Here is a 26,963-nt window from a genome sequence, read left to right as displayed (position 1 = left end):
TCTTGAGATTATGAAATCGATTCTTAAAGGTACATACTGTGCCAACTTTGTACAGTTGCACCATGGCTTGTCTTATCGCTGGTTTGACTTCAACACAGAAATTAACAACGTTGAGACTCAAAATAATGCATGGAACGATTAATGTGGGCATTATTAGCCACCTGGCCCGTCTTTGTTATACCAGGACTTCAACTTAAGTATCTGATGGCCATTTCAGGGTGGAGATGGGTCTGAAGGTCACTAGGCCACTTTTGTACGTTTCTCTGGAATAGCTCGAAAGCCACTGCCTGCAGCGAAAACTTATCCCCGTACAAAATTAAACTGCTTTAAATTTCCCTCAATGAACGTCTAGTTAATTTTTTTTCTCTAAGACCAAAAGTTTGCGCGCAGAGCGAGAGAATACTGTAATCCTCGAGCAGTGCCCATGGGCCGTAGCTTAGGTGGTTTCGTAGGCCAATTTGAGATTGTTTCCCGACTTGATTGAACACAAATCTCGTATCTCAAATTGTTCGTCTTGACTTCCTCTATACCGCTGCTTTACGCTGAACACAACTATCGTTTACATCTTGTACAGAGAGATGAAGGCTATCGAAACGTATTGTGGCCAAATACAGGGCGTTTCACAGTATTTTGACGATATCAAATTTGAATAACGCGCGCTAAAAGTAAGATACAGTGACGGTGGCTCGTCTGTTAGTAGCGCGGAGTGTGTTTTCATTCAGTATATACACTCCTGGAAACTGAAATAAGAACACCGGGAATTCATTGTCCCAGGAAGGGGAAACTTTATTGACACATTCCTGGGGTCAGATACATCACATGATCACACTGACAGAACCACAGGCACATAGACACAGGCAACAGAGCATGCACAATGTCGGCACTAGTACAGTGTATATCCACCTTTCGCAGCAATGCAGGCTGCTATTCTCCCATGGAGACGATCGTAGAGATGCTGGATGTAGTCCTGTGGAACGGCTTGCCATGCCATTTCCACCTGGCGCCTCAGTTGGACCAGCGTTCGTGCTGGACGTGCAGACCGCGTGAGACGACGCTTCATCCAGTCCCAAACATGCTCAATGGGGGACAGATCCGGAGATCTTCCTGGCCAGGGTAGTTGACTTACACCTTCTAGAGCACGTTGGGTGGCACGGGATACATGCGGACGTGCATTGTCCTGTTGGAACAGCAAGTTCCCTTGCCGGTCTAGGAATGGTAGAACGATGGGTTCGATGACGGTTTGGATGTACCGTGCACTATTCAGTGTCCCCTCGACGATCACCAGTGGTGTGCGGCCAGTGTAGGAGATCGCTCCCCACACCATGATGCCGGGTGTTGGCCCTGTGTGCCTCGGTCGTATGCAGTCCTGATTGTGGCGCTCACCTGCACGGCGCCAAACACGCATACGACCATCATTGGCGTCAAGGCAGAAGCGACTCTCATCGCTGAAGACGACACGTCTCCATTCGTCCCTCCATTCACGCCTGTCGCGACACCACTGGAGGCGGGCTGCACGATGTTGGGGCGTGAGCGGAAGACGGCCTAACGGTGTGCGGGACCGTAGCCCAGCTTCATGGAGACGGTTGCGAATGGTCCTCGCCGATACCCCAGGAGCAACAGTGTCCCTGAATTGCTGGGAAGTGGCGGTGCGGTCCCCTACGGCACTGCGTAGGATCCTGCGGTCTTAGCGTGCATCCGTGCGTCGCTGCGGTCCGGTCCCAGGTCGACGGGCACGTGCACCTTCCGCCGACCACTGGCGACAACATCGATGTACTGTGGAGACGTCACGCCCCACGTGTTGAGCAATTCGGCGGTACGTCCACCCGGCCTCCCGCATGCCCACTATACGCCCTCGCTCAAAGTCCGTCAACTGCACATACGGTTCACGTCCACGCTGTCGCGGCATGCTACCAGTGTTAAAGACTGCGATGGAGCTCCGTATGCCACGGCAAACTGGCTGACACTGACGGCGGCGGTGCACAAATGCTGCGCAGCTAGCGTCATTCGACGGCCAACACCGCGGTTCCTGGTGTGTCCGCTGTGCCGTGCGTGTGATCATTGCTTGTACAGCCCTCTCGCAGTGTCCGGAGCAAGTATGGTGGGTGTGACACACCGGTGTCAATGTGTTCTTTTTTCCATTTCCAGGAGTGTAGATCAGTAACCATGTCGCATCGGTAGAGGCAACACCGTGCGTTCGCAACGGAATGCTACTTTCGCTACGGCAGATCTGTCGTGAGCGTGCAACGTGCCTTTCAAAAGCATTTCAGTATTCAGTCGCGATATCCAATTCCTGCTCACAGAACAATATTTTAATTGGGTAAGAAACGTCCTTAAAATTGCCAGTGCATCAAATCGAAAGCCAACCGGTCCTCGGAACAACGTTGAGACTCAAAATAATGCATGGAACGATTAATGTCCATCCATTATTCCGAGCTCCCGAGAACATCCAACATGTTGCAGTCAAGTCCCAGTTGTTCGCTACGAAAACTTGGTTCCAACAAGAAGGCGCTGCGTGCGGCACATGCAATAAGCCCTTGCCAAGTTCCACGCGAAGCGTTTGATAATCGCATAATTTCCAAACGCGCTTGCTTCGAATAGCGCCTCGCTCGTCTGTCTTAACCGTACCAGATTATTATCTCGGGGTTATTCAAAGACGAGAGTTAACTCCGACCGCGCGAGAAGTTTGCAACAGTTAAAAGATCGAATTCACGATTAAATTTCCAGAATTCCTTCAGCAGCTAGGAAGGGTGTGTTCAAGAAGTGGGTGAAACGCGCCGCGAATGATCGTCAATTGTTCAAATGGCTCTAAGCACTATGGGACTTAACATCTGAGGTCATCAGTCCCCTAGAACTTAGAACTACTTAAACCTAACTAACCTAAGGACATCACACACACCCATGCCCTTGGCAGGATTCGAACCTGCGACCGTTACAGCAGCGCGGTTCCGGACTGAAGCGCCTAGAACCGCTCGGCCACAGCGGCCGGCGGTTGTCCGTAGTCCGATGTACCATTTCGTAAGCAAACGTGAATGAATTCTGTGTAAAATGTTCAATTTTTTTTCGCCTTTAGTTTGAATAACACACAAATTACGAATCGTCAAAGCATTGTGGAAAACCCTGTAGTAGTGGACCTCTTACCCTCCCCTCCCCCCTCTATTAGAATATAGGATTTATATGACTCCCTAATTGTGTCTTAACGACGTAAAGGTAAAATAACGCTGTACCACAAGAGTTAATTGACCGTTAGTTATTTATGAGTTGCACTCGATAACTTCAAATACGATAATTCGTTATTTTATTCCTTTAGTTACAGATGTCAACTGGTGAGTTTAATATTCATGGAGACGAGGAGCAACGAACGCTTTTTGGGCTAAACTAGTACAGGAAGATCATATAGGTGGGAATCATAGACCTGAAATGGCCCTTGCAGTGAGCAAGGTGAGGTAGAATTTTTTTGAATGAAGTAATTCCACTTTAGTATGTCAAACCATTACTTATTGTGACTGCAGTTTCGACACTTGGTCACTTTTAAGCATCCTGAAAGCCGTCAGTCACCAAATAAAATAGACGTAATCACAAAACAGACAAACTTTGGAAAATGAAGGTTTGAAGGCTACTTACGTGGGACGTTGCAACCCACTTAATAAAATAAAGCTAAGACATGCTGGAACATAGTTGTCACCAGTGTAAAAGCAAACTAACACATGTTCCATTCACCGTGCAAGCCTACGTTAGAACGCTGGTGAAATAATACCTGATATGATAAAGACTTAAGTCAATATCTCGTGTAGCAGGCATGGTAGACGTCTGACAATAGCAGCAAAGATGCAAACATACAAAGCTCATGAGCCATACAGCGCAAAGACGCTAGGGTCTAATATACAGAGCCGATACGTTTGTAAAACGTGTGCGCAGAAATGAAGAAAGTGACAGAAATATGTGCCAAATGATACCGAGTGTGTAAATTCAAAGTAGCTAAAAATATGAAGTGGCTATCAGGTCAAAGCAATACCCATAAAATAAAAGTATAGAATAGGGTGTAAAATCTCAAGTATAGACGAAAGCAGCGGATCACACACGCAAAACAGACGCAAGCAGTGAGAGTGTGGTGAAATGCAAGGAACACACAAATGCATGAAATAAAGGATGTTAATTAGTAATAAGCGTAGCATGGTCAAGAATATTTGGCAGAATTAACACTCTTAAAGCCAGTCATATGAAAAAAACACTGTATTGTAGAATGTTCCTGAAGCAGTCTAGTAACCTCCTACTTTTAAGATAGGTTTCATTCAAAACGTATTCTGCTTGGTCTATAAAAGCCGTATGAACTTACGTCTCTTCTAAACAATCAAGCTGTCTTACTTTTCCAATTTTGTGAAGAATTTCTAAATAGCTTTCCATGTTATCTAACCTGTGTTTAGTCGTCCGAATATGGTTCGCAGACAGCGATCTAAAACTGTCACTGGTGTACTGTTCTCTAGAACGAATGTTCTGTCCTGTATTAAACTTAGTTCATTCCTACAGTTAATGTTATAAAGCCGAGACTTTGATTTTATAAGGAACGTCCAGACTCGCTGCTTTATGACATTAATTTTTATTTCTTTCGCTTTCACTACAGATCTGTTTCGGTTAAATCGTCATTATCAAATGACGTATATATTGTCTAGATAAACTGACGTACATTGTTGATTTAAAATAGTAATTAATTTGTTACGACAGTAACAGCTTTGGAGCCACAATCTCATATGTTTACGTCGTAGCTCCAAAACTGTGAAATTACTGTTATAACTTTTTAATTACTGCCTTATTTCAACAAATAGGGAACGACAGTCAAAATACTGTTACCAAAGATGTTATTTATACGTTAGCCCATCTAGACGTTATATAATCGATGATGGCAGTTTAGCCCAAATAAATCTATAATGAAAGTGAAAGAAATGAAAATTAGTATCACATAGCTGTGAATCTGGGCACTCCTTATAAATATGTGACATGCTGACTTTACCACGCTACAGGCCCTATAGAACCCAGAGTGTGTGGAAGGTTTATTGTGTTGTAGGCTGTGACGTACGCTCAGGCCTAACGTGTCGCTGGTACGGAAGCCTGTTCTTACTTCGCTGTTACGAAACTCTTCAGCTATTCTGCCAGAAACAGGTCCACTTTATGGTAGGGACAAATAGTGTTAGCTTCTTCCTCTTTCTGCAACGTAATCTCATCAGTAGTATTGCTACTGAGTAATTTTGCAGCGAACGTTTTACCAGTTATTTGTGCAATGAAAACGTCGTTCAGTGCTACATCTCTAAGGATTCCTAGTTCATTGTAATTTCGTTCTGCTCTAGGGGAAGACTGACTAATCTGTGAATCATAGAAAGGAAAAATGCGTTCTTCAGGGTTCGTGGGGGGCTGAAATTATTGTAGATATCATTATCTGTGTAAGTGGGATTTAAATAATTGCCAAATACCATTATCACACTTTATAGTCACATTCAGTCAGTCAGTTGGATGTTGTTGTTCTAATTCCATGGTGAAAATTAATGCTAGTGTATATACTATTCAGTTATGTCAGTGTAGTGTCAGTGTCACTGAGTGATCTTGTAAATGACAAAGGTTTCGTCCATGTACATACTATAATATTGAATTTTATTAGCTCTGGTGGGGAATTTCTTAAAGTACTGCCTTTTGTGATGTTTAACGAAACTGTTAGCAAGCGTACTTGCTATACAAATGCGCATGGCAAAGGCGTCCAGTCGTAAAAAAAAATTCAGCGTTAAACTTGAAATAGTTATAGGAGAGTATCAGAAGTAATAACCTAATGACATCTTTAATTTCTTGTACATTAGGTTTTTGTGTTGGAGAAGATTCTCTTCAGTAATTTTAATAGTCTCATAAATGTGAATGTTAGTAAGTAAATTAACTACGTTAAAGGATACGAAATTGCCATCATTGGGAATGGAGAAGTATTTAATTTTTTTATTTTGAGCTGTTAGTTAAAGGGAATTTTTGACAGTGTAGTATTCTTCAAAAAAGTAATATTCTGTAAATGGTGTATCTAATTTTTTGCCGATTCCATAGAAGCGCCGTCTGTATAGTTAACACTGTCTACTAGAAGCGAAGGCGGCATGCAGTCGGAGGCGGTGCTGGGTTCGTAGCGGTGGGCATCAACTGTTGGCTACGACGGAACTGCCCAGGAGGCACACTTACATTCGAGTGGCCGCACGTGTCACGGAGGATGCAGCAGAAGGTCCGAAGCAGGAGTGACCCTGTCGCGGTTGTGTGCACCACCTGTTCGAGTGTCTGGTGTACACGAAGGACCTCTGCGGACCGAGCTGAAAATTTCTTACAAGGGAATCGTCAGACTTGTCATACCGAAACATGTATTGCTTTTTTTAGTACTGTTATTTAACTGTGCAAAAGGTCCGTATGCAAAATTGTAGCTGCTGACATGAACTGGAAGTCCCCTAAAAAAATTCACGAACATGGCTGTGTTTCCTGCTTGGCGCTTGCAGTGACGGCTGGCTACTCCTGGAAATGGCGAGTCGCGAGCGTTGTGCGCATGGTCGGCAAGTGCGGCCGTCTTATCGCGGCGTTCACTAAAGAGGAATATCGCTGCACGGTTTTTGTGGAAAGGGGAAACGAATATTCGTTTCTGTGGTATGCAAGTCCTTTTAATTTCTGGTACGTATTTCGAAACATACCGTCCTGAAACTGGTTAGAGATGTTAAATATGTTCTGTACATGTTCATCTATACTCCGCAAGCCACTTTACGGTGAACATTCAGTCTCCCCTCACAGGTGATGGCGAACCCTGTAAATGTTTTGCTACTTGCCATGGAGATATACCACAGACGCCAAATGAAGCAATCAACAGAAAACACACGTGAAGACTATGTGTTGTGCGACATGGTTGTTAAACTTCTAGACGAGCGTGTAAATGGCGCAGACATGTGGCTAGAAACAACTGAAACACTCCATATTTCTGACTGTGAACCTACAGACGGCGAAGACACCGACGAAAGTTGCACTCATGAAGATTCTTCGAGTGATATTGCCAAGTACCATCATCAATTATCTCCGAAAGTAACACCAGCAACTACAATTACCTTATCAGACAAAGAAAAAGAGGTGACGTATTGGTTGAACGAAAGTGGTAAGAAACGCCTACGTGTAAATACTGCTCAAAATAAGTATCGCTTTGTCCGTTCTGAACGTGAATTGTATAGATGGAAAAAGGAAGTCGCTGGACGACGTAAGAGTCGACTGGAAATTGCGGCGGAGATAAATGCGCGACTTTTTGAGCTATTTACCGATGCCAGACAACAGTCATTTAGTGTCAGCGATACAACTTTGCGTGATTGGGCTTTAGAGATTGCCAACGCGATAGGCGCTAAAGAATTTACAGCTTCTCAAAGTTGGATTAGTCGCTTCAAAATATCACATAAAATTGTGGCAAGAAAAATAACTAAATTTGTATCGAGAAACAGGTCGGAAAATGAAGTGACACAAATCGAAATGATAGAAGCTTTTCTTACGAATGCAAAAAATAAGATCGCTAGTTTTAGTGAATCGCACGTGTACGATGCAGATCAGTCAGGTTTTCAAAAATAAATGCGTGCGAAAAGAACACTGTCATTCAAAGGGGTAAAACATATTGAGGCGATTGCGCAGTCAGCAACTGCACTCACCATCCATACACTATAATGCCCATAATTAGTCTGGGTGGTTCATTGCTACCTAAACTATACGTGTCTTCAAGAACCAACTGGACGTTTTGGACCACGTGTCAAAAGAACAATGTTCTACGCAAACAATCTTGCGGTACACGCATCGAAGTCTGGAGAAATGGGAAATGAAAACGTTACACTTTTCATGCGTCATGCTTTTCTTCCGTTCTGCGGGAACAAATCTCTTCTCCTTCTAGATTCGTGGTCAGGTCATAAAAGGTCTGATTCATTGAAAGCTGTATTTCGCGCCCACCCTGACAAAGAAGTAGAGATACTTCAGATTCCACCCGGCACGACGAACGTGATTCAACCTTTAGAAAGAGAATTTTTCCGTCAGTGGAAGGCATTTTATATAAAACTAACTGAGAAAATTATTGTGTGCAGATCACTGTAATTTCCTGTTTATCACCGTAACAATACTCTCAAGCTGCAATCAGTAGTACATTATCAATTTTCCTCCCCACGGTTTCAGAATTTGATTAAATATGCTTGGCACTCCTCGAAATACACTGATACTACGCCTGATTCGTACTTAACACCAGCCCAGTTTTGTCTACGGACATCTAACAACGTCTGTGATTCGCAGGGCTGTCATATGTCGGCTCTGAGCACTATGGGACTTAACATCCATGGTCATCAGTCCCCTAGAACTTAGAACTACTTAAACCTAACAAACCTAAGGACATCACACAACACCCAGTCACCACGAGGCAGAGAATGTCATATGTCGTCTTTGCTTGTATGTTCTTGGTGCACAAAAACGTATGTTTTGAACATTGTATCAATATTTCGCATTTTTGCGGTAATTACAAGATATAAAATTTGGACGTGTTCTAAACCGTATATTTATTTGTGTCTATTTCGTAGTTGTTTGAAAAGAATGTTATAGACAGCATATCAGCCATATTTGTCAACGATTGTTTAATTATCATACGATCGCTTTTACTGGGAGAATCAGCTCTCTCACAGCTGTGGCAAGAAAGCGGCGCGTAGCTTTGTCCATAGATGGCGTTGGTATAACGTAGCGAGAGAGGTCAGGGTTGTACAGGGGGCAGTTATAAGCGCAGAAACCATGCGACAATAATGTCTTACTTCATAAAATTGTTTACAGACTCCCAGGTCATGTCAGCAGCTAAAATTCTGCATACAGACTTCTTGCAATGTTAACTCACAGTGGTAAAAAAAGCAACACAGGTTTCGACATGACAAGTCTGACCATTCCCTTGTTAGCTCGCTGGACTGTGCAGTTAATGATTTACAGGGGCTGTGCTTGATGCAGCCTGCCTGGCAGAGGTGTGTTGCAGGGTGGCGTCAGCGCCTGACGGGTCCTGCGACTGGACAAATGAACTGGCGGCAAAAAAAATCAAAGCAACAAAAAAAAAATCATGTAGAGTAATGAAATTTCTGGAATACGTCCGTCTATGTAGCATATTTAAGTGATTAACATTGCAGCATCACAGGCCAACGTAAGCGCGAAATAAGCCGTTGCAAAAGTGACATGCTGGTAAATTAATAACAGATGTAACGATCAGAATGTCGAATACAAGCATTGAAACGGGCATGCATTGCGTTGTAAAGGTGTGAGATGTCAGTTTTTGTCGCAAATGGCGGTGGTTTGGGGTCAGTAAAATGCATTTTTAACAAAATGTCAGTTTGGTTTCCAAAAAGGTTTTTTCAAAGGAAAATGCTATATATACTTTCACTAATGAAATATTAAATGCTCTGAGTAACCGGAAGTCACCCACTGGGATTTTTTGTGATCTATCAAAGGCTTTTGATTGTGTAAATCATGGAATACTTCTAGATAAGCTCAAATATTGTGGTATGAATGGTACAGTGCTCCAATGGTTTAAAGAGTACGGAAAGTTGAAATAAGGAGTTCACATAATATGCAAAAAGCTGGTGAATTCTCAAACTGGGGAACAATCAAGAATGAGGTGCCGCAAGGATCGGTCTTGGGTCCTCTGCTGTTCTTAATATATATTAATGACTTCTCATTCTACATTCACGAAGATGCAAAGCTGGTCCTTTTTGCCGATGATACAAGTCTAGCTATCACACCCAACAGACAAGAATTAACTGGTGAAATTGTAAATGATGCTTTTCAGAAAATCATTAAGTGGTTCTCTGCAAATGGGCTCTCATTAAACTTTGACAAAACGCAGTATATACAGTTCCACACAGTAAATGGAATGACACACTTGATAAATATAGACTTCGATCAGAAATCGGTAGCTAAGGTAGAATATTCAAAATTTCTAGGTGCATGCATTGATGAGGGGTTGAACTGGAAAAAACACACTGAGGATCTGCTGAAACGTTTGAGTTCAGCTACTTATGGTATTAGGGTCATTGCAAATTTTGGCGATATACTTCTGAGTAAATTAGCTTACCATGCCTATTTTCATTCTCTACTTTCGAATGGCGGCATATTCTGGGGTAACTCATCATTGAGTAAAAGAGTGTTCGTTGCACAAAAGCGTGTAATCAGAATAATTGCTGGAGCTCATCCAAGATCATCCTGCAGACACTTATTTAAAGAGCTAGAAGTCTTCACTGTAGCCTCACAATATACATATTCACTTATGAAATTTGGTATTAACAATCCGAACGAATTCAAAAGTAACACTAGGAGAAAGGATGATCTTCGCTAGTCAAGGTTAAATCTAACTTTGGCTCAGAAGGTGGTAAATTATGCTGCCACGTAAGTCTTTGATCACTTACCTAATAGTACCAAAAGTCTGACAGATAGCCATGTAGCATTTAAAAGGAAATTGAAAGAATTTCTTAATGGCAACTCCTTCTACTCATTAGATGAATTTTTGGATATAATAAGTGGGTAATTTCCCCAACGCCCACAAAAAAATTATTAAGTGTCACGTAATATTTTGCGTAATGTAATATCTTGTATACACACCTTTTATTAAACTGACACGTTCCACATCATTACGAAGTGTCGTATCCATGATCTATGGAACAAGTACTGATCTGATGTAATCCATGCTACTGGGCGTCTCGCTCGGGGCTGTTCCTGAAGTAATCGATTTTTAACATTTCGTTACGTCGCCAACTGCTGTTCAAGTTGCTGCAGCAGAAGAAATGTGATGCGCCAGAGCTATACGCCAGACACGACTGCCTTCCCTCTCGGTAGCGCCACGTGACCGGTCGGAGCCCGGGCTTTCTGCAACCGTACATTCTCGCGGTCACCGCTGCCAGTAATCGTGTACAGGGATACATTTCTGCCGAGTCTTCCTGCGATATCGCTGGAGGAATATCCAGCTTCCCGTGGCCCTATTACACGACCTCGTTCAAACTCAGTAAGATGATCATAATGGCGCCTCTGTCGCCTCAAAGGCATTCTTGACTAAGATCAAATCACCAACTCCAATCTAGTAGGTAACTAACGCCCACAACCGTCACGGCGTGTATTTAAAGCAAACCTGATTTGCACCCTCATAGTGCCGCTACTAACACCACTCTTATGCGCCTGGCGCGAAGTTTAAATAGACATTATTTTTCAAATATAAAAACACGCCTACCAACTTTCGTTTATGCCGCACAACTGCTTGTAGTGTTGCGATTTTTTCCGTCGGTGTATGTTCAAGAATTCTGCAGTAAACGGATGTTCACGATATTGGTCTGTAATTTTGCAGGTCCGTCCTATTACTGTTCTTATACACTACTGGCCATTAAAATTGCTACACCAAGAAGAAATGCAGATGATAAATGGGTATTCATTAGAGAAATATATTATACTAGAACTGACATGTGATTACATTTTCACGCAATTTGGGTGCATAGATCCTGAGAAATCAGTACCCAGAACAACCGCCTCTGGCCGTAATAACGGCCTTGATACTCCTGGGCATTGAGTCAAACAGAGCTCGGATGGCGTGTACAGGTGCAACTGCCCATGCAGCTTCAACACGATACCACAGTTCATCAAGAGTAGTGACTGGCGTATTGTGACGAGCCAGTTGCTCGGCCACCATTGACCAGGCCTTTTCAGTTGGCGAGAGATCTGGAGAATGTGCTGGCCAGGGCAGCCGTCGAAAATTTTCTGTATCCAGAAAGGCCCGTACAGGACCTACAACATGCGGTCTTGCATTATCCTGCTGAAATTTAGGGTAGAGCCACGGGTCGTAACACATCTGAAATGTAACGTCCACTGTTCAAAGTGCCGTCAATGCGAACAAGAGGTGACCAAGACGTGTAACCAATGGCACCCCATACCATCACGCCGGGTGATACGCCAGTATGGCGATGACGAATACACGCTTTCAGTGTGCATTCACCGCGATGTCGCCAAACACGGATGCGACCATCATGATGCTGTAAACAGAGCCTGCATTCATCCGAAAAAATGACGTTTTCCCATTCGTGCACCCAGGTTCGTCGTAGAGTACACCATAGCACGCGCTCTTGACTGTGATGCAGCGTCAAGGGTAACCGAGCTGATAGTCCATGCTGCTGCAAACGTCGTCGAACTGTTCGTGCAGATGGTTGTTGTCTTGCAAACGTCCCCACCTGTTGACTCAGTGATCGAGACGTGGCTGCACGATCCGTTTCAGCCATGCGGATAAGATGCCTGTCATCTAGACTGCTAGTGATACGAGGTCTTTGGGATCCAGCACGGCGTACCGTATTACCCTCCTGAACCCACCGATTCCATATTCTGCTGACAATCATTGGATCTCGACCAACGCGAGCAGCAATGTCGCGATACGATAAACCGCAATCGCGATAGGCTACAATCCGACCTTTATCAGTCGGAAAAGTGATGGTACGCATTTCTCCTCCTTACACGAGGCATCACAACAACGTTTCACCAGGCAACGCCGGTCAACTAGTGTTTGTGTATAAGAAATCGGTTGGAAACTTCCTTCATGTCAGCACGTTGTAGGTGTCGCCACCGGCGCCAACCTTTGAAAAGCTAATCATTTGCATATCACAGCATCTTCTTCCTGTCGGTTAAATTTCGCGTTTGTAGCACGTCATCTTCGTAGTGAGCAATCTTAATAGCCAATAGTGTAGTGTATATAGGAGTCACGTGGGACTTTGCGTTAGGCAAGAGATTCACGATAAATGTAATCCAAGTAAGGGGCCAATGCCGTAGAGTACTGTTTGTGAAACCGAATCGGTATTCCGTCAGGACCTGGCGACCTATTTGTTACCAAATCTCCCAGCTGCTTCTCTAGGCCAGGGATGTCTATTACCATGGTGTCGACATGAGAGTTGAACGACTGTATGTTTCTACGATCCTCCTGCGTGAAATATTTCTTAAACATGAAATTTAAAACTTCAGCATTCCTTTTGTTGTTTTCTGCTAGCACACCAGGCTGGTCAACGACTGGGCAGAAGCTTCGCCCTATTTAGCGGTTTTACGTAGGACCAGAATAGTCTGGCGATCTCTTGAAGATAATTTGTTAAGGTATGACGGTGACAGCTGTATGCTCGAGCATCGATCTTTCCACAGACGCACGAATCTCTACTGACCTTTACTTGTCGTTAGCCTGCTCTCTGTTGAACTGAGAGTGCAACAGTCTCTACTTCCTCATCATTTTCCGCAATGTATCTTTTCCATCCTTCATTCACTTACTAGGCACATACTTTTCCACAGCACGATTTACAATCTGTTCAAACTTCGCCTGTAATTACTCTACATCCATCATACTGTAACTAAATAATGTCCATTCACTGTCTGAGATTTTAACAACCGCTTTTCTGCTCTCTCTAGCAAAATTACTCTCCTAGCTTTCTTGATTGATTTAATAACTTAAGTAACCATCGTCGCTACGATGACGTCATTATCACTAACGCCTGTCTCTGTAGTGACACCGTCGGTGAGTCCAGTCATCTTTGTAGCTACATGCTCTAAAATACTCACATCAAAAAAAGTTTTGCATCTCCTCGTTTCCTAGAGTTCCGGAAACTGTACAGAAAATTGGAACAGAGATCAACATAAACATCGTTTCCGCCCTTTTTATTGCTCATAAACACCACACATTGCATGTTGTACCACCATACAGCGAGACCTTCAGAGTTGGTTGCCCAGATTGGTGTACACACCGGAACCTCTAATACCCACTACCACGTCCTCTTGAATTAATGCACGCCTGTTTTCGTCGTGGAATAATATCCACAAGTTCATCAAGGCAGATCGTCCCACACCTAACGGCGATTCGGCGTAGATCACTCAGTGTGGTTGGAGGGTCACGTCGACCATGAACAGCCCTCTTCAGTCTATCCCAGGTATGTTCGATAGGGTACATGTTTGGAGAAAAATGGTTCAAATGGCTCTGAGCACTATGCGACTTCTGAGGTCATGAGTAGCCTAGAACCTAGAACTAATTAAACCTAACTAACCTAAGGACATCACACACATCCATGCCCCAGGCAGGATTCGAACCTGCGACCGTAGCGGTCGCCCGGCTCCAGACTGTAGCGCCTAGAACCGGACGGCCACTCCGGTCGGGACATGTCTGGAGAACATGCTGGCCACACTAGTCGGGCGATGTCGTTATCCTGAAGGAAGTCAGCCACAAGACGTGCACGATGGGGCCGTGAATTGTCGTCCATGAAGACTTATGCCTCGGCAATATACTGCCGATATCGTTGCACTAAAAAAAAATTTTAAAAAAAATCGGTCGGAGGATGGCATTCACGTATCGTACAGCCGTTACGGCGCCTTCCATGACCACCAGAGAGTACATCGGCCCCACATAATGCCACCCCAAAACAGCAGGGATCCTCCACCTTGCTGCACTCGCTGGACAGTGTGTTTAAAGGGTTGAGCTTGACCGGGTTGCCTCCAAGCACGTCTCCGACGATTGTCTGGTTGAAGGTATATATGAGACTCATCGGTGAAGAGAACGTGATGCCAATGCTGAGAGGTCCATCCGGCATGTTGTTGGGCCCATCTGTACCGCGCTGCACGGCGTCGTGGTTGCAAAGATGGACCTCGCCATGGACGTCGGGAGTGAAGACGTGCATCGTGCAGATTACTGTGCACAGTTTGAGTCGTAACACGACATCCTGTGGCTGCACGAAAAGCATTATTCAACATGTTGGCGTTGCTGTCGGGGTTCCTCCGAGCCGTAGTAGCCCCCGGGCGGCCTGAGCGAGACATGTCATCGACAGTTCCCGTGTCTCTGTATCTACTCTATGTCCGAACAACATCGCTTTCGTTTACTCCGAGTCGCCTTGACACTTCCCTTGTTGAGAGCCCTTCCTGGCACAAACTAACAATGCGGACCGCTGTATTGACGGTCTAGGCACCGTTTAACTGCAGACAACACGAGCCGTGTACCTCCTTCGTGGTGGAATGACTGGAACGGATCGGCTGTCGGACCCCGTCTGTGTAATAGGCGCTGCTCATACACGGTTGCTCACCTCTTTGGTCGGGTTTAGTGACATCTTTAAACAGTCAAAGGGACTGTGTGTGTGATACGATATCCACAGTCAACGTTTATCTTCAGGAGTTCTGGGAACCGGGGTCATGCAGATTTTTTTTGATTTTTTTTTTATGTGTGTATTTGCATTGTATGTGCGCTCTCGAACTAGCTGCTCAAGAGAGTTTTCGAAAAAACGTGTTCAACAGTACTTCGCAAGGCTACTTATGTGGAAACCTTGCAACGAATCCATAGGTGTCCTAGTCTACGCTCGGAACTAATACTGCACGATTTGGGTGCTTCCGCACTACTGAGCGTAGACTTTCTTTGAATAACTCTGTCTCGACGGAATCGGGAGGCCGGTAATAACATCCAACATTACCTTCTTTTCACCTAGACCTGTCATACATTACCAGATAACTTCACAGCCACACTCAAATCCGACTGGAGTAGAAACAACGTTTTTGTCGCAATCGGTAAACGCTTCCCCTTCAGTGGCGTTGAATATGTCTTTTCGATACACGTTTCACGAATCGGTAAACATTTCAGAGCTTTATACTTGGAGTCTCAGACAGCTCTCGGTCACGAGAATAATTTGAGTGTGACTAATTTCCGAGAGGGTAGTAAAGGCGAAATATTAGCGATACGCGATGTCTGTTCTCTCTGACATGTTTGAATAAACAGACAACACGCTTTCATATAGCTGATTCGCCTCTACGAGCAATGAATCTACCACACTGAGTGCGGACGCACAGTTGCGTTCGACCTGCCGCGGGAATCTCAGAGTAGGGAGAGTGGAGGGCACAGCCGGGGACTGCCGGTAGGGGGTGTGGGCGGGCTCGGGGGGTGCCGAGGCAGCACTCGGCGCCGCGTCCGGCTGCCACAGTGGTTCACGCGACGGCTAGTCAGCAGGAGACCCCGGGTTCGAGTCCCAGTGTGGCATACATTTTCCCGCATCGCCGCTGATTCCGCGTAAGGTCCCAGGGCAGCTTACCTTAATAGTTGCTTCCGTTTTTCTATTCTCCTCACTTCACCTTCAGTCTACATAAAAAGGCGAAGTAGCGTGCGGCTGTTTGGCGTAGCGAAGATGAGCCGGAAGACACAGACGACCTCCTTATACAGGTTGCACGAGAAATATTAGGCACTGACATAGGTAAGGTAGACATTGGTAGGAGTTATTGGATGGTGCGTAGATTGTAAGGTGCTTCAAAATCTCGTCTAATAATTGTCAAGTTTGTCTCACACCGAAAAAGGACGCAGATCTTCAGCCACAAGAAAAAAAATTTAGCAAGGACAGGGCTTACAATAAGACAAGATCTTACAAAGGACCATCTAAAACTTTAAAACAGCGCCACACCCCATTTCGGCCTTCAGAATGTATGGACTTAGGACGGCAGCGTAATTAACACCGCCCCTGAAAAGAATACATTTACAAACATGTCAGAACGGAACAGCATTAAGAGAAACTATGCGAGCCAAAGCGAAAACTTAACACCTCTCACCTTAATTTAATAATAATCTTTTGCAACATCTCTCCTTGTATCTTGAAATTGTATCAACTCTGCAACTATCTCTGTTTCTGTGCCTTTACCTATTGTTCAAATGGTTCAAATGGCTCTGAGCACTATGGGACTTAACATCTATGGTCATCAGTCCCCTAGAACTTAGAACTACTTAAACCTAACCAACCTAAGGACAGCACACAACACCAAGCCATCAAGAGGCAGAGAAAATCCTTGACCCCGCCGGGAATCGAACCCGGGAACCCGGGCGTGGGAAGCGAGAACGCTACCGCACGACCACGAGATGCGGGCTTACCTATTGTTCTTGTAACCGTAACTCCGTAATTATCTTCCTGCTAGTGTCTTCGACTGTTACAGTTAACTGTAGTATTACTTAATCTAACACTATTTGCCTGAAATTCTTTACATTGTACGCTATAGGACAACTGTAGTTATTCTTATTTTCCTGGTTACCTTACTCGCTCACCTACTTGGTGTAATGCCACTTCCCCGGACGAGAAATGAAAATCAAAAATTAGCTCCCAATACCTCAAAGATTTCCCCCCCCCAAGTTCCTAATTCCCAGAAAAGTGAATAAGCGACTGGCCGGCCGGAGTGGCCGAGCGGTTAAAGGCGCTACAGTCTGGAACCGCACGACTGCTACGGTCGCAGGTTCGAATCCTGCCTCGGGCATAGATGTGTGTGATGTCCTTAGGTTAGTTAGGTTTAAGTAGTTCTAAGTTCCAGGGGACTGATGACCATAGATGTTAAGTCCCATAGTGCTCAGAGCCATTTGAACCATTTTGAATAAGCGATCGAAGTTCCATTTATCACTATTATTAGGACAATAACAAGTAATTAAATCAGGAATCTAAGACTTGACAATTTAGCAATCTACGAAAGAAAGATTAAATTTCAGTAAAATTAAAATCATAATAAATTACAAAATTAGCAGAAATTAACGTTCTCAAAGTAGAACCAACGATCCCAAAGAGTAATCCGTGTGAGTACTCTTTATGAATCGTGAGTAATGGCTAAGTATAGTTTAATGCATTGTCACTACGTTACGAGAGTTAGCCGAAGCAGGTCATATATTTGAATGCTCGTACATGTAGGCGCGCTTACACTGTTTTTGAGATTGAATAATTGCGATCTATTGTGACGCAGTAATACGATCTTCTGACTTCAAATATCACGGCATTAGAATTCGAACGTAGAACTTTTACCTGCTAGAATAAAGTGAACTTTAAACTAGATAATTGAACTAAACATTACTTAGACAGTGATTTGGGCAACGAACACTGATAGACAATTTTCATTCATAATAGCCAGTGGTTTATGGAACTTCAGTGATAGGTCCGAAGCATATAATTTAAATCGCCCCAATACCTGGGAAAGTTTTCTTCTGAAGGCTCGGTTAGGAAGTGACTGATATTGTGCAATAAAACACCCTCTCGTGCCAAGTCGTGTATTTGTTAGTTAAAATTGTATCAAATTATTGACATGAAACTCCCGAGTAATAATTACGCGCAGCGATAATATCTGACTGTAGCGCTCGGCGCTTGTGTAGAATCTTTGACTCAAATAACAAGCCCACTGTTACGATTTCTTAGATACCTGAAATTACGACCAGCTTGTAGGGAATTTGTTGTGGATGTGACTGTATTGGTTTTATCATTAATATTTCATCATTAATCAGTTAAACATTGATTACGGGCGATTAATTACGATTCTTGGTGAATAAATTTCTCACGCACGTCGACATTTCGGTTATTTTGTGTAACGTCGTCTTCGTAACTTGATAACAATCTCAACACTCTACCGACTGTCGCCGAGTTTTAGCCGAGGCCAAGTACAAATCAAAACAAATCATCAAGAAGAAGAGCCGTTATATTGGTTTTAACTGCCAACAGAAATATCGCGATCACTATTATTGTAGTAATTTCTAACTTGTTAGCATTCTTCGTTAATTTTATAGAGAACTGCTTTTCATCCTCTGACATAGAGGATACATTGTATCTACAGTCGTCGTTATTCTCAATGTTACCCCTTCACAACGAATATTCTCTGCTCCCCGCTACTCCATATTTGCGCCGATCTCCGCGCATTGTTCTAGGGAAGCGTAATGCCCCCACCACGCGGACGGTGTTGCGAACGCCAATGTTGAGCGTGCCAAGTTGAAAGTGCTGCTGAACGCCCTGAAACGATGTGACTGGTGCATACAGCACGTGCGTCTCAATGTGGTACACGCGATCGCAGCGTTCGCCAGCGGCAGCCGTCGGCTGTATCTGGGTCACACATCACCCGGTTGTCCGCCCCCGGTAGCTGAGTGGTCAGCCTGACAGACTGTCAATCCTAAGGGCCCGGGTTCGATTCCCGGCTGGGTCGGAGATTTTCTCCGCTCAGGGACTGGGTGTCGTGTTGTCCTAATCGTCATCATTTCGTCCCCATCGACGCGCAGGTCACCGAAGTGGCGTCAAGTCGAAAGACTTGCACCAGGCGAGCGGTCGGGAGGCCCTCGTCACTCGTTTCTCTCTATCACCCACTTTACAAAATGGATAGGTGTAAAATTCTTAAGCTAGCGCTATTAAAACGCGCCTTTGCTCTCTTGTCCATGTGAGAGTCACTTTGTTCTGCCTGTAGTATCCGTGGACATGTTATAAGGCAGAAAGAGAAGTGTCAAGTCCAGTCAGAAAGGGCATCAGCCTCTAAAAGTTCTGTAACAAATAGCGCGATTCGAAGTCTTACTTTATAACTGTTCCTATTCAGCAGCAGAATCTTCACAACATGTGAAATAAGAAAACTTATAACAGGAAAGTGGGAAATATCTTACTGCAAGTAGTGCAATCTGTCTTGTAGATTAAACCATTCGAACTCCCTCCTCAGATGGAGCTTACTTATACTTATGTAACATCGAATATTAGAGGGTATACTTTTATTGCACTGAAAAGAAAGTATCAGATCCTAATAGAAAACGCGAAGACTAGTAATAAAAATATTCGGTTCCGCTGAGGCGCAAACAAGAATCACATTACCAGTTACCTCGGCGCGCGCTTTAACCCTTTGTTGCTTGACGGTACTTAAAAGTACCAGTAGGTTTTGACTCTCATTATTTTCTCGTGGTGCAGTTTCGTGATCTGAGAGCCTGTCGGTACGTAACAGTAACTCTGCTCTACTGTTTCATAGATGTTATTGTGCAATACATAGACCTCTCTGGCGGTCAGAGCTTGAAATTGTTTTTTGCGCGCTGCTGTGAAAACAGAAGATTGTATGTGCTTGTTTCAATGGTGTTACCTGAGTTTGTGTGCAATTTATTGAAACTTCCGTTGTGTTTTCCATTGTACGTTCTTACCTTCTTTGTTTTTTTATAATAGTTTGAATCATTACGTTACAAGTGAATGAGATAAAGTGGAAAATATAAGGCGGACTTATTAGTACCGTCAGGTTGTGCGAACATTTTATTGTAGAAACAATGCGTTACCTCTCACTAGTTGTTCTGTCCACTTTTTCTCACACAGAAATCCGTAAATACACTTGCCTGTGGAACAATTAGAACAAACAGGAAAGGTTTTCCAGGGAATTTACCGAAAGAAAAATGTCTAAACCGTGGGGAATCAAATCACAGAGAGTCATCTTTAGACCTAACAGTACTTCAATGGAGGGAAAATAAAGTAGTGTATTTTGCGTCAAACTTCCATGGCACTGAACAGAGCGTAGTGACAAGAAAACAGAAAGATGGAACTAGTATGACTATACCATGTCCAGTTATTGTATGTGATTACAATAAACACATGGGTGGTGTGGATCATGCAGACAGATTACGTTCAACTTATGGTCTTGACAGGCGATCAAAGAAATGGTGGCACCGTCTCTTCTGGGGAGCAATAGAAATTGCTTTTGTCAATGCTTACGTCATTTTCAGTTATCTACATGGGGCACTGCCACTCCTGGAATTCAGGAGTGCTGTGGCACTAGGGCTAATGAATGAACAGCAAGTGCCAAATCTCAAAAAGAGAAACTCTGGTAATGATGAAATAACTCCCCCAAAGAGAAGGAAGGATAACTTTTCTGTTCCGAAGAATGTACATCTTGGCAACCGAGAAAACCATTTTGTTGTGTTCAGTTGTAAAAGAGGACAATGCGAAATGTGTGCGAAAAATAAAATTCAGTCGAGACCACATTCACAATGTAGTACATGTAAAGTGTATTTGTGCTACAATGAGAAAAAGGACTGTTTCCTACAATTTCATGAGGTATCACTAACACTAAATATGTGATATGCATAGCTAAGTTACTATGTATTGTGAAGTTGCTCTAGAATAAATTTATGCGAAATTTAAAAAAAATTCAGAAATATCATATTTCTGCTAATTAATTTTCTAATGTAAAAATATTTAATGTTTATGTGGAATAAAGTACTAGTTATAAAAATTGGATCATTTTTCTGCGCATATTGTGATTCTGTCCACGGAGTCTGACGGTACTTCTGAGTACCAGGAGAGAAAAAAGTTGTGAAAAATAAAATAAAATTTTACAAAAAAATCCTACCGTCATTTGAGGCCACAATAGCATAAATTCTGCAAAGAAAATGTTAAAAAGTAAATTGTTTCTTATGTCAGGAAACAAAGGGTTAAATCGGTGGCGATTCCGTGTACAGTCGTGGACAAAACTAGCTAGACCCCTCGCCTTTTCGTTATGCTGATCCGCACAGCTTTAAAGGCTGCTACACAGCATAACCGGCAAGGCGACGAAGTGCTACCAACATACTATGCGCAGGCGTGAAATTGAAAAACTATCCAAACTTTGTCAGACTGTTTTCAATCATGTGTAAGACTACATTAATGCTGATTAGTTCAAATGGTTCAAAGTCGCTCGGTTCCGGACTGAAGCGCCTGGAACCGCTCGGTCACAGTGACCGGCAATGCTGATTAGTGTGCTATGCACAACACGTAAATATAAGATATAAGTGAAAGAATAAACGCTAGTTAGTATGAACTGTATTAATAAAAATGAATTTCAGCTTATGGAGATAACCTAACTGTTTTAGTAAGACAAAGTACCCCAGATCGTTACCAATTAGCAAAATAATTCATAACGAAATTCAGTTAAGACTATTTCTGTGCCACACTTAAGTCAATTCAACTAAAGCGGAAATAGTAGGCAGTAACAAGTATGAAATTCTAGAAGAGTTTCATATTGATATCAACAGGGAGCTGGTACAGACTGAAGGTAGCAATAAAACGTATTGGGGGCTCAAGAATTTCTTAAAATTGCTTTACTGATAGTCTATCCGCCTCCATCGAGATTAGAACGGAAAACAAACCAGACCTCCCTTGCAGTATCAAACACCTTTCACTACACTAGCAGACAACCCAGGCAAACAGCCCTTTATTATTACCCCGGACATGAATAAGCTAGCAATTTCGCAATGAAAATAGCAAAATGATTTGCAGTTTCTGTTGCATAGAGCTTACTGGACATAAAAACAGGAATTTGCTACCTTTATGTCGCCGCTCACGTGAAAATCATTCGTAATGTGCATCGAAATAACAAAATACCGTTACTAGCGAGTAAATTTAGTAGGATAATTATGCACCACCCCAGGAAATAAACGGCGATATAGCTCCCAAACGTAATCTACAATGTTTCGAATTCTCCATTAGACTCGCCACAGCGTGAAAACGATCATTAGCCGAAGTGTTTCTTAAGCTAGCTAGCAGTGGCAATGCTCGCACTTCTAAAAAGCATTGGCATCAATACTGGGATCTGAATTATCACGTGTATAGGCAAATGGATTTATTTGCTTTCCTGTAAACGGGTTTTGGTTCCAAAGTAGCTACGATTAATATGCTGATGCATCGACTGCAACTTGAACATTTCGAATAACGAGTAGGGAGAATTATTTATGCAGCCCTCATCCTCAGTAACTGTCGTAGCTGTTTTCTTTGTTAGGATTTCGTCACCTAAATCGGTAAAAATGGAACCTCACTTTCTTGACCGTCTGTCTGTCTACCCAACTCTTAAAACCCGTTTACCTCGAGTAGACATAATCAGCGGAAATATAGCGCACTTCCTGTGGTATACGGTCCCTTGGTGGTGTAAAAAAGTGAGCTTCTATGTTAGGATCCAGTATGACTGGTCTGAACGATGACGGTCTGTTTCGCGGCGAATTCGTAACCATCTGGGGTACTTTGTCTTACTAAAACAGCTATGTTATCTCGATAAGCTGACATTCTTTATTAATACAGTTCAAACTAATTAGCGTTTCATGTTTCATTTATATCTTATATTTACGTGTTGTGTTTCACACACTAATCAGCGATAGTATAGTCTTACAGATGATTGAAAACAGTCTGACTAAGTTCGGATAGTTTTTCAATTTTCCGCCTGTGCATAGTATGTTGGTAGCACTTCGTCGCCTTGCCTGTTACTCTGTGTAGCAGACTTTAAAGCTGTGCGGGTCAGCATAGCGAAAAGGCGAGGGGTCTCGCTCGTTTTGTCCACGACTGTACATTTACGTACCGGCAGCGTTTATTTTTAGACAAATGTTTTAATACCGTAAGGAACACAAAAGACGATAGCTTCTTCGGAAACACAACGCTATAGAGTAAATAATATTAAATATGAACCTAAGTCAGGATTCTACTACGAACATGGAACCGAATGCCTGTTAATGCGAATGTATGTTCCTCTACTGCTACCCCATAAAGTGCAATGAATCTGTAGAATTTAAGAATTGTTCTCACTTTGTGTTTCTACTAAAGGATCAACATGATGAGTGTTTAAAAAGTAACAAGAAATTTATAATTTCGTGTGTTGTACTACTCCGATTCGCACTACATTTTTTGTCACTGCCTTCGTAAACGTGTCTGAAAAGTATGTGTACAATGTTATACACATTGGCTATTTGCTCTATTGTCAGCTGTCAAAAGGGATACATGTGTTTTGGTAGTATCAACGATTATTTTTTTGTGTAAAAACAGATTAGATAATCTTTATTAAATTTTGTTTTAAGAGTAAAGTGTACGGAATTTTAGAAAAGTTAAATATTCCTTTTGGTGAGACTGTTATGAGTAAAACTGGTATAAACATGGAAAATGGATTTTTTTGTTTCACGGCAATGAGTAGTTTCCGTAATGTCGGCACTATATTTTGGTTTATGTAAAAGTCCTCCATCGTTTGTAGAAGGATCGATTTTATGAAATTGTCTACGACGACGGGTTTCCTCCCAAAATTACTAGTTTTCCTTCGTGGTGATCCCTGTAAACCACGCGGTTTATTTTCGCGTTCCGTCCTTAAGCGTCCTATTGTGGCGAGGCCGACGTTTCCATAAATTGGAGCTTTTTGCTTGGAACGGTTAACAGTAGCCAACAGTTCTCTTCGTGTCACCTCCTTAACACACGCTGTAACATAACATTACAGACGATCGAACGCTCGTTACATCTACATCTACATCCATGCTCCGCAAGCCACCTGACGGTGTGTGGCGGAGGGTACCTTGAGTACCTCTAGCAGCTCTCCCTTCTATTCCAGTCTCGTATAGTTCGTGGAAAGGAGGATTGTCGGTATGCCTCTGTGTGGGCTCTAATCTCTCTGATTTTACCCTCATGGTCTCTTCGCGAGATATACGTGGGAGGGAGCAATATACTGCTTGACTCTTCGGTGAAGGTATGTTCTCGAAACTTTAACAAAAGCCCGTACCGAGCTACTGAGCGTCTCTCCTGCAGAGTTTTCCACTGGAGTTTATCTATCATCTCCGTAACGCTTTCGCGATTACTAAATGATCCTGTAACGAAGCGCGTTGCTCTCCGCTGCATCTTCTCTATCTCTTCTATCAACCCTATCTGGTACGGATCCCACACTGCTGAGGAGTATTCAAGCAGTGCGCGAACAAGCGTACTGTAACCTACTTCCTTCGTGTTCGGATTGCATTTCCTTAGGATTCTTCCAATGAATCTCAGTCTGGCATCTGCTTTACCGACGATCATCTTTATATGATCATTCCATTTTAAATCACTCCTAATGCCTACTCCCAAATAATTTATGGAATTAACTGCTGCCGGTCGCGGTGGTCTAGCGGTTCTAGGCGCTCGGTCCGGAACCGCGCGACCGCTACGGTCGCAGGTTCGAATCCTGCCTCGGGCATGAATGTGTGTGATGTTCTTAGGTTATTTAGGTTTAAGTAGTTCTAAGTTCTAGGGGACTTATGACCACAGATGTTGAGTCCCATAGTGGTCAGAGCCATTTGAACCATTTGAATTAACTGCTTCCAGTTGCCGACCTGCTATATCGTAGCTAAATGATAAGGGATCTTTCATTCTATGTATTCGCAGCACATTACACTTGTCTTACATTGAGATTCAATTGATATTCCCTGCACCATGCGTCAATTCGCTGCAGATCCTCCTGCATTTCAGTACAATTTTCCATTGTTGCAACCTCTCGATATAGCACAGCATCATCCGCAAAAAGCCTCAGTGAACTTCCGATGTCATCCACAAGGTCATTTATGTATATTGTGAATAGCAACGGTCCTACGACACTCCCCTGCAGCACACTTGAAATCACTCTTATCTCGGAAGACTTCTCTCCATTGAGAATGACATGCTGCGTTCTATTATCTAGGAACTCTTCAATCCAATCACAAAATTGGTCTGATACTCCATATGCCCTTACTTTGTTCATTAAACGACTGTGGGGAACTGTATCGAACGCCTTGCGGAAGTCAAGAAACACGGCATCTACCTGGGAACCCGTGTCTATGGCCCTCTGAGTATCGTGGACGAATAGCGCGAGCTGGGTTTCACACGATCGTCTTTTTCGAAACCCATGCTGATTCCTACAGAGTAGATTATCTAGTCTCCAGAAAAGTCATTATACTCGAACATAATACGTGTTCCAAAATTCTACAACTGATCGACGTTAGAGATATAGGTCTATAGTTCTGCACATCTGTCCGACATCCCTTCTTGAAAACGGGGATGACCTGTGCCCTTTTCCAATCCTTTGGAGCGCTACGCTCTTCTAGAGACCTACGGTACACCGCTGCAAGAGGGGGGGGGGGGGGGGGGGGGCGCAAGTTCCTTCGCGTACTCTGTGTAAAATCGAACTTTATCCCATCAGGTCCAGCGGCCTTTACTCTTTTGAGCGATTTTAATTGTTTCGCTATCCCTCTGTCGTCTATTTCGATATCTACCATTTTGTCATTTGTGCGACAATCTAGAGAAGGAACTACAGTGCAGTCTTCCTCTGTGAAACAGCTTTGGAAAAAGACATTTAGTATTTCGGCCTTTAGTCTGTCATCCTCTGTTTCAGTACCATTTTGGTCACAGAGTGTCTGGACATTTTGTTTTGATCCACCTACACCTACCACATAAGACCAAAATTTCTTAGGATTTTCTGCCAAATCAGTACATAGAACTTTACTTTCGAATTCATTGAACGCCTCTCGCATAGCCCTCCTGACATTACATTTCGTTTCGCGTAATTTTTGTTTGTCTGCAAGGCTTTGGCTATGTTTATGTTTGCTGTGAAGTTCCCTTTGCTTCCGTAGCAGTTTTCTAACTCGGTTGTTGTACCACGGTGGCTCTTTTCCATCTCTTACGATCTTGCTTGGCACATACTCATCTAACGCATATTGTACGATGGTTTTGAACTTTTTCCGCTGATCGTCAACACTATCTGTACTTGAGAGAAAACTTTTGTGTTGAGCCGTCTGGTACTCTGAAATCTGCTTTTTGTCACTTTTGCTAAACAGAAAAATCTTCCTACCTTTTTTAATATTTCTATTTACGGCTGAAATCATCGATGCAGTAACCGCTTTATGATAGCTGATTCCCTGTTCTGCGTTAACTGTTTCAAATAGTTCGGGTCCGTTTGTCCCCAGAAGGTCTAATATGTTATCGCCACGAGTCGGTTCTCTGTTTAACTGCTCAAGGTAGTTCTCAGATAAAGCACTTAAAAAAATTTCACTGGATTCTTTGTTCCTGGCACCCGTTATAAACGTTTGAGTGTCCCAGTCTATGTCCGGCAAATTAAAATCTCCACCCAGAACTATAACATGGTGGGGAAATCTACTCCGCAAATAGCTCCTCTTCGTTTTCTGCAATTTTTTTGCAATGCAAGGCGGTTATCCAGTACTTCCGGATACCGAAGTATATCAGTGAGTAGGGCCTACGCAAAGTTAACTGACTGACACTGGCAACTAAGATCTCACGAACAGAAACGACGTATCGTACATCAGTGCACGCCGATCTACGCCGCTAGACAGGTAACGGGCAACTGATTTTGGATGCCCCTTTAGGCCAGTGGCAGGGTTCTTCCGGAAAAGGCCACTTCCCCCACCAAAA

Source organism: Schistocerca piceifrons, chromosome 10 (assembly GCF_021461385.2).
Source record: "Schistocerca piceifrons isolate TAMUIC-IGC-003096 chromosome 10, iqSchPice1.1, whole genome shotgun sequence".
In the NCBI taxonomy this organism is placed as follows: Eukaryota; Metazoa; Arthropoda; class Insecta; order Orthoptera; family Acrididae; genus Schistocerca; species Schistocerca piceifrons.
The sequence above is the reverse complement of the archived record's forward strand: the minus strand, read 5'-3'. Positions refer to the sequence as shown.